The sequence below is a fragment of the Miscanthus floridulus genome, chromosome 6 (genome assembly GCF_019320115.1).
Source record: "Miscanthus floridulus cultivar M001 chromosome 6, ASM1932011v1, whole genome shotgun sequence".
In the NCBI taxonomy this organism is placed as follows: Eukaryota; Viridiplantae; Streptophyta; class Magnoliopsida; order Poales; family Poaceae; genus Miscanthus; species Miscanthus floridulus.
The window spans coordinates 15,115,419-15,122,378 of NC_089585.1; positions in this window are offsets into that span (position 1 = coordinate 15,115,419).

The following is a 6,960-nucleotide window of genomic DNA, read 5'->3' on the forward strand; positions in this document are numbered from 1 at the left end:
ACAAGTCATTTCCTAGCATGCCAAGATAATAATAAATATGTATTTTTAACATGAATCAAGATGTTAGCTAACACCTCACAGATTTTAAATTTTAAAATAGACTTGCACGTGGAGAAACAAAAGGAAAATCCCTCATCAATAATGCAACTATTTTTATCAACAAAAGGAGGAAATCCAATATTATTTTGACCAAAAAAATGAAAAAATGAAATATAGCTATAAACAAAGAGATTTGGTAAATGAAACTACCACTGACAATCAGTTCCAAAAAAAACTACCACTGAAAATCAACACCTTCAGACGGCATCCAAAAAGGGGGGCATTCTCACCAAATAAATTAGCATGGCAAAACCAAAATATAGGAGTAAAAAAGTGTTTCATTTTGCAGCTTCAACAAAATAATTAAATGTCACCTTTCTATATGCGTATAATAAATCTATAATCTATAACCCAGATATTTTCATTGAAGCACTGGACGTTGAGGGTGGGGGTCTAATATTTCATTGCAAATGTTGACTTAAAGTAGTTTTTGTTATCGATAATGCTTGATTGAGGACGTCCGTCCGTCAGGACGAATCACCCTGCGTTGCGCGTCCCTACCCGTTTCGCTTGTCGCGCACCCCGCCCGCACGAATTCACTGCATCCACCGTGTCTCCTGCCGCGGCCGCGCTCCATCCGCCTACCAAGGTCCACGCCGCGATGAGCTCCACATCGACGACCTTCGCGGCACTCCGTGGCATCGAGCTCTGCGCCAGCGTTGAGCTCCATATGTTTCATCTGAATGTTACAAAGTAGATCTGGTGTTACATATGTTGCAATGGCTATACACGTACATTCCAAAAGTGTATGTTTTAAATATTTTAGTTGTTTCAGACGTATGTTGCAATTGTTTTACCTCGATGTTGCAGTGGCTATACACATGTTACAAGCGTATGTTCCAAATGTTTCACCTGTTTCATACATATGTTGCAGCAAGTGTTTTTCATTAGTAGGCACCGGAAGCGAACGCGAGCGCAGGCGGTCCCCACATGCATGCGCAGCAGCAGGCGCGGGCGCGTAGCAGCATGCGTAATAGTAGGAGGCGGGCAGGCACACGCAGGTGTAGCAACATGCGAAGCAGCAGGTGGGCATGCGTAGCAGCAACAAGCGTGGGCGACCAGGTGCAGCCGCATGCGCAGCAGGCGGGGCAGGCACGGGCGATGGGAGGGGTTAGCATCCGGACACTAACCACTGCTGTTTTGTTATGTGGGACTTCTGACTTGGCAAATGTGAGAAAATAAGCCTACCTCAACTTGCTGGGACGGAAAGTTAGATCATGCATCATACCACCCTATATTCGAGTAATCTTCAATTCCATTATGAGTGATGTTTTTTTTTGCTTAATGAAAAAAAATCCTAGATACTTCTTGGTTGTTTTCTTAACGCAGGTGTCCTTAGGCTCACAATCTCACTGAGACTATGAACGTGATTGGTACCCTGAATGCGCCCCCGGCTTGGCTCATCTGATGCAATTTCCACGCATTTGGTTCCCTGCATGCTGCTTTGGGCCTATCTCGGCTGACGTAAAAGCTCCCTCCCAGCTTGGCTCGCCAAAAACATAGCGGGGCTTCGTTTCCCCGCGGCCTGGCTAGCGCCGTGCGTTGGGCACATCTAGGTTGGACGCGTGAGAGAGCAGGCGTGCGCGTGAACTGCCCAACCGATCACCAGTTGTTCACAGATAGCAACCAAACAAACACCCATGCATGCGTTGATCCTGGCCGGCAAGGGCTTGGTGCTGCAGGTATGAGCCAGGCTTGGTTACGCAAGGAACCAAACGCGCTGTATGAGAAGTGGCGGAGCCAGGATTCTAAACTTAGGTATTCCTATTTCCACATTAAAAAAAAAAGCTTTCTAGAATCTATATTTTTGGTTGAAAATTGCAGCTGCATAAACAAAAAGGTAAATAGCATGGAGCCTTCACAAAGAAAGAGTGGTCAGTGAAGACCGCAGAAGCTAAGGTGGAGTGCCTAATTGGGCCTAGTGGGCAGGCCTATGAGAGCGAGACTGCGGAAGCCAGGCTGAAAGGTCATTTGTTTAGCTGTTTTGGGCTAGAATGAGCAAACCTCGTATTATAGAATATTGCATTATACATATGTATATACAAGTATACATACATATATATATAAAGGTGTATTAGGTATTCCGAGGAATACTGGGGAATACCCTTGGATCCGCCCATGCGTATGAGACCAAGGAGTCCTGGTGGCGTCTCTGAGGGATTCGGACACATTACATGACTCAACTTTGCAAAAGACAATGGCACATCACCATAATAGATTTCTGTTGATTTCAAACAAACTGACGTAGAACCAATGCCAACGCAAAGCTTGTCTCTTTGGACCTGTTTAGTGCCAAGCCACCACACGCCACGTGAGGTGTGGCGCAACCACCGAAGCTATGGCGTCGTGTGGCGAGGAAACCAAACGCGCCGTATGAGACCAAGGACCCCTGGTGGCGTCTCTGAGGGATTCTGACACATTACATGACTCAGCTTTCCAAAAGATAACGACACATCACCGTAATAGATTTTGGACATGCACTTGTTTGGACAAATTCTGTTGATTTCAAACAAATTTTGACGTAGAATCAATGCCAACACAAAGCTGATCTCTTTAGACCTGTTTAGTGCCAAGCCACAGCACTTTACACGAGGTGTGGCGCGACCACCGAAGCTATAGCGTCGTGTGGCGAGGAAAGTGGCCGCCACACCAACCGCGAAAACCAACGCACAAATACTATGGCTTTGTTTAGATTACCTCTAAATTCCAAGTTTTTTCGCTCTTTTTCCATTACATCAATTTTTAGACACGAGCATTAAATGTAGGTAAAAAAAAACTAATTGCACAGTTTGGTTGTAAATCACAAGACGAATCTTTTAAGCCTAGTTAGTCCATGATCAGAGTTTGTCAAATACAAACAAAACATGCTACAGTGTCAATCTAAATCAGGCCTATATGCCTGTCTCAATGTACACGCAACCCAAACAGCGGCCCACGTACGGCAAGAGCCACGAGTGTGGCATGGCGAATGATGGCGGGGACCAAACAATCTCTTCATTTATTATTAGTGCATATATGCAGGTAAACACCTGCGCAGCACTATAGCCGCGTTGCCATATCCGCAGCCGCATCAATCTATTATTCTGGGTTTTTTTTTATCGGTACTATTATAATTTTTAAAGTTTTGAGAACTATCATTACTATTTACCTATTTTGAGATGAACCATTATAATTCTTCAGCGCTCTGAATATACCATTATATACGCTTTGGATGCTGTTGGGCCCATATGCAGACCAACGTATTTCCGTATTGACAAGAGTACCCCTTTCTCCTTCTCTTCCTCCATATGACTGTCCGTGTGGGTCCCGTCTGTCATCTTCTTCCTCCTTCCCCATCTTCTCCCCTCTGCAGCATACAGACCAAGCGCCCACGCTGGAGCCTGCGTTAGCCGCACCGCTCGTTGCCAGCCTCGTCCTCGTAGCTCGCAACAGCCGAGGATGGCAGCGCCGCAGCCGTAGAACGGACAGGAGAAGGGGATCGCGGCGACGTAGCACATCGTCAACTCGCTCGCTAGCTCCATAAACGCCGCCGCCGACATGATCTGCATCCTCTCCGGCTTCGACAACCACCACTCGCTCACGTCCGACCTCTTGTCTCCTCCACCTGCCGCCGCCGTCGATTCCTTCCAGGAGGCGGACGAGCCCGACTTTGACGAAGACGACACGCCCCGGCCGCCTGCCTCACAGGCGCGTCGGAACCGCGCGCCGAGGCCACGCGGGTCGAGGCCGAGCTCCGCCACTTGCCCGTCCGTGGGGCGCTGCTGCTCGCCGCCGGGGACCTCGAGGCCTCGCTCCTCTTCTCCGGCAGCTCTCGCTCACGGGGTAGCACGGCGGCGGCGAGCACACCAGGGTGGCACTGTGGGGCACTAAAACCTGTGCGGTCGGCACGAGAGCGGAACTCGCGGGGCTACTAACTCGGCGGGGTACCTTCCCCCGGTGGGAAATGGCCAGAGCCGACAGTAGATGTGGCGCGGCGGACCGGACACGGTGGTGATAGTTCGGCGAGCACGTGCGCACAACAGAGAGAGAGGGAGGTACCCCTTGCATGCCTCTGGGTATCAACAGTATGGCAGGCACTGATGTCTGCCATACCTGAAGAAGATGACGTGACCTCCCACATGCATCTGACATTAACAGTGTTATGGGCGCCTACAATCATCCTGTATCCGATAGCATGAACAACAAGGCTTAGCATACGTACACTCTCTCCTTCTCACTTGTAAGGCCATCCCCTTCATCTATAAAAGAGGATGCACTGTCTCCCAAATAGATAGATCGATCAGTTCACTTACATCGATTCAACACACCACAACAGAACCACCAGGTTCAAACCTCAAGCACACGCTCAGACACTTAGCACATAGCGGAGCACCCGTCACTCTCGACCCCAGCAGACCAAAGTCCAACCGGATCTCTTGTACCCCCATCTTTCTCCTTCTCGTTTGTAACCCCACTGCAAACTTTGAGCACCTGGGCTCAGGAATAAAGTTACCGACTGACTCAAACTGGACATAGGGCACGTTGTCTGAACCAGTATAAACCCTATGTCATTGAGTGCTAGTCCACATCCGATCATAACATACGGCAAAACTATAAATATTTATGTGTTGGTCACTTTCCGCACTGACAGTTGGCATCGTTCGTGGGGAAGACGTTGTATGTTCATACTTTTGGTCATCGGATGACCCATTTTTCCACCATCTTCGCCATGGCGGGCTCATGTGATATAACTCGCTTTGGCTCACTAGAGTTTCCTGCACTCCCACCTGTTGGGATGTGGGTTCCACCCATCTTCAAGCCATCCCAGGCCTTTCTCTTTGGAAGCCTAGACTTCATGGCCGACCGGCTTGGCGTACTACACCTCTACGAGGAGGCACTTGCTCTGGCGTCCATCGGAGGGGCACCCTCCATCGGCTCTGGGACACACGACGACTACAACAACAAGGCATCTGTGCTTTATTCTGAGTAAACTCTCTGCTCAAACCCCACCGTGAGTAATGTACATGCTGTTATTTACTCCCTATTTACTATCTTCCATCAATTATCCGGAGGGACTGTGTTGTCCGTACCGCAGCCACCGCACGATTGGTTCCCCTATGGCCTCGCGTCCCCCACAGACGCGTATGCTCGGGGGCTCTAAAAAATGCTGACACCGCCACCTCTCACATCTAAATTCATGGGGATGGCGAGCTATGCTCCCACCTGTTTCTATGAACTCCTTGATGACGAGGTTGAGAGCAACGGCTCTAGCTTCAGCGATGTGGCACCTAGCCACCATTCGTCCTAGGAGTGCGCTGTGGCGGATGCTCCAAGATAGCCGCCGGTGGTAGCAGAGTCCTTGCAGACTCACACCCCTCCAGACCCTCATGCAGGGGACCTTGTGTGGGCATGGGAGCACGACGAGGAGGTATGACAAAGGTGGTAGAACTAGGCACCACCTACACCGGCGGGCTCGGGGCAGCATGTTGCGCCACGCGCACATGACCTAGTGGGCAGCACCCAAGGCCACACTCGCTAGGTCCAACGTGACATCATGGATGAGGGGAACGACCCCCCACAGTTTACTCGGGCAAGCCAAAACATCGCCGCTACAGCAATGCTTTTGCGCGTCGTCCCCGAGCCCATCGACCTCTAGGAGCGGGTGGTCTACCAGAACCTCCGGGCGCAGGTGGAGGCCACCGCTGTTCAACAAGCAGAGAGCTCCACATCATGACTCTAACTCATGCCCTCCCTCCCCACTAGGGGAGTGGAGACGTGTCAGACAGATTGCTCCATCCGTTCATCGCTACAGCCACCAAGCATGGCACGGGAGGCCACAGCTACGCTGCGGTCCAACCCGGCGCATGCTCTACACCAACCACCGACACATGAACAGCTTGGTCTGAACCAAGATGCTCGCAGTGTCATCAGTAGCTAGCTTCAGGCCTGGCATGATGATGACGTTCATCGGGCGGCGGTGAGAGCAGGCAACATAGGCCCCGGTCGAACCATCGAGGGGAGCGGTGAAACATGCCCTAGGCATGGTCGCTGGCCAGACAATCGGAGTCCTAACCCAGATGGCCTAGGACCATGGGCCTTTGGCCGACGCATATGGAGGGCGCTGTTCCCACAGCGCTTTCGACCGCCATCAACATCGCCAAGTACACCAGGGAGACAAACCCCGGTATATGGCTCAAAGATTTCTGGCTCACCTACTGAGCCGGAGGGGTGGATGATGACCTTTTCATAATTTAGTATCTCCCCATCTGTGTGGGGGAGCATGTTCAAGCATGGCTCGAATTTCTCCCGCACAACAACATCTGCGACTGGGCAGACCTCAGGAGGATCTTTGTCAGAAATTTATAGGAGACGTATGTCCACCCTAGCAACTCCTAGGACCTCAAGAGCTGCCAGTAGGAGCCTAGCGAATCCCTATGGGATTACATCCGCATGTTCTCTCAATGATGCAACTCCCTCCCTGATGTCGTCGACGTGGACATCATCAACGCATTCCTCTCCGGGACAACCTGCGAGTCCCTAATCCACAAGTTTGGGTGTCTGAAGCCCCATACCACCCGTGACCTGCTCGATGTTGCCACAAACCATGCCTCCAGCAAGGAGGCGGTCCGAGCGGTCTTCAATGGAGGCCAGGACAAATTCAAGGCCAAGCACGAGGACCAAGACGAGGGCCCCTCCACGTAGAGGGGCAAGAAGAACAAAAAGGATCGACGCCGATCGGACAACACCGTGTTGGTCGCTGTAGCTGATCGCACGAGCAAATAGCCCTAGCAGGGCCTGCCCGACCACTTCAACAAGCTCATGGATAGCCCATACACCAACCATGCCTACCCTATTAAACACCTCTATAAGGACTACGAGCTC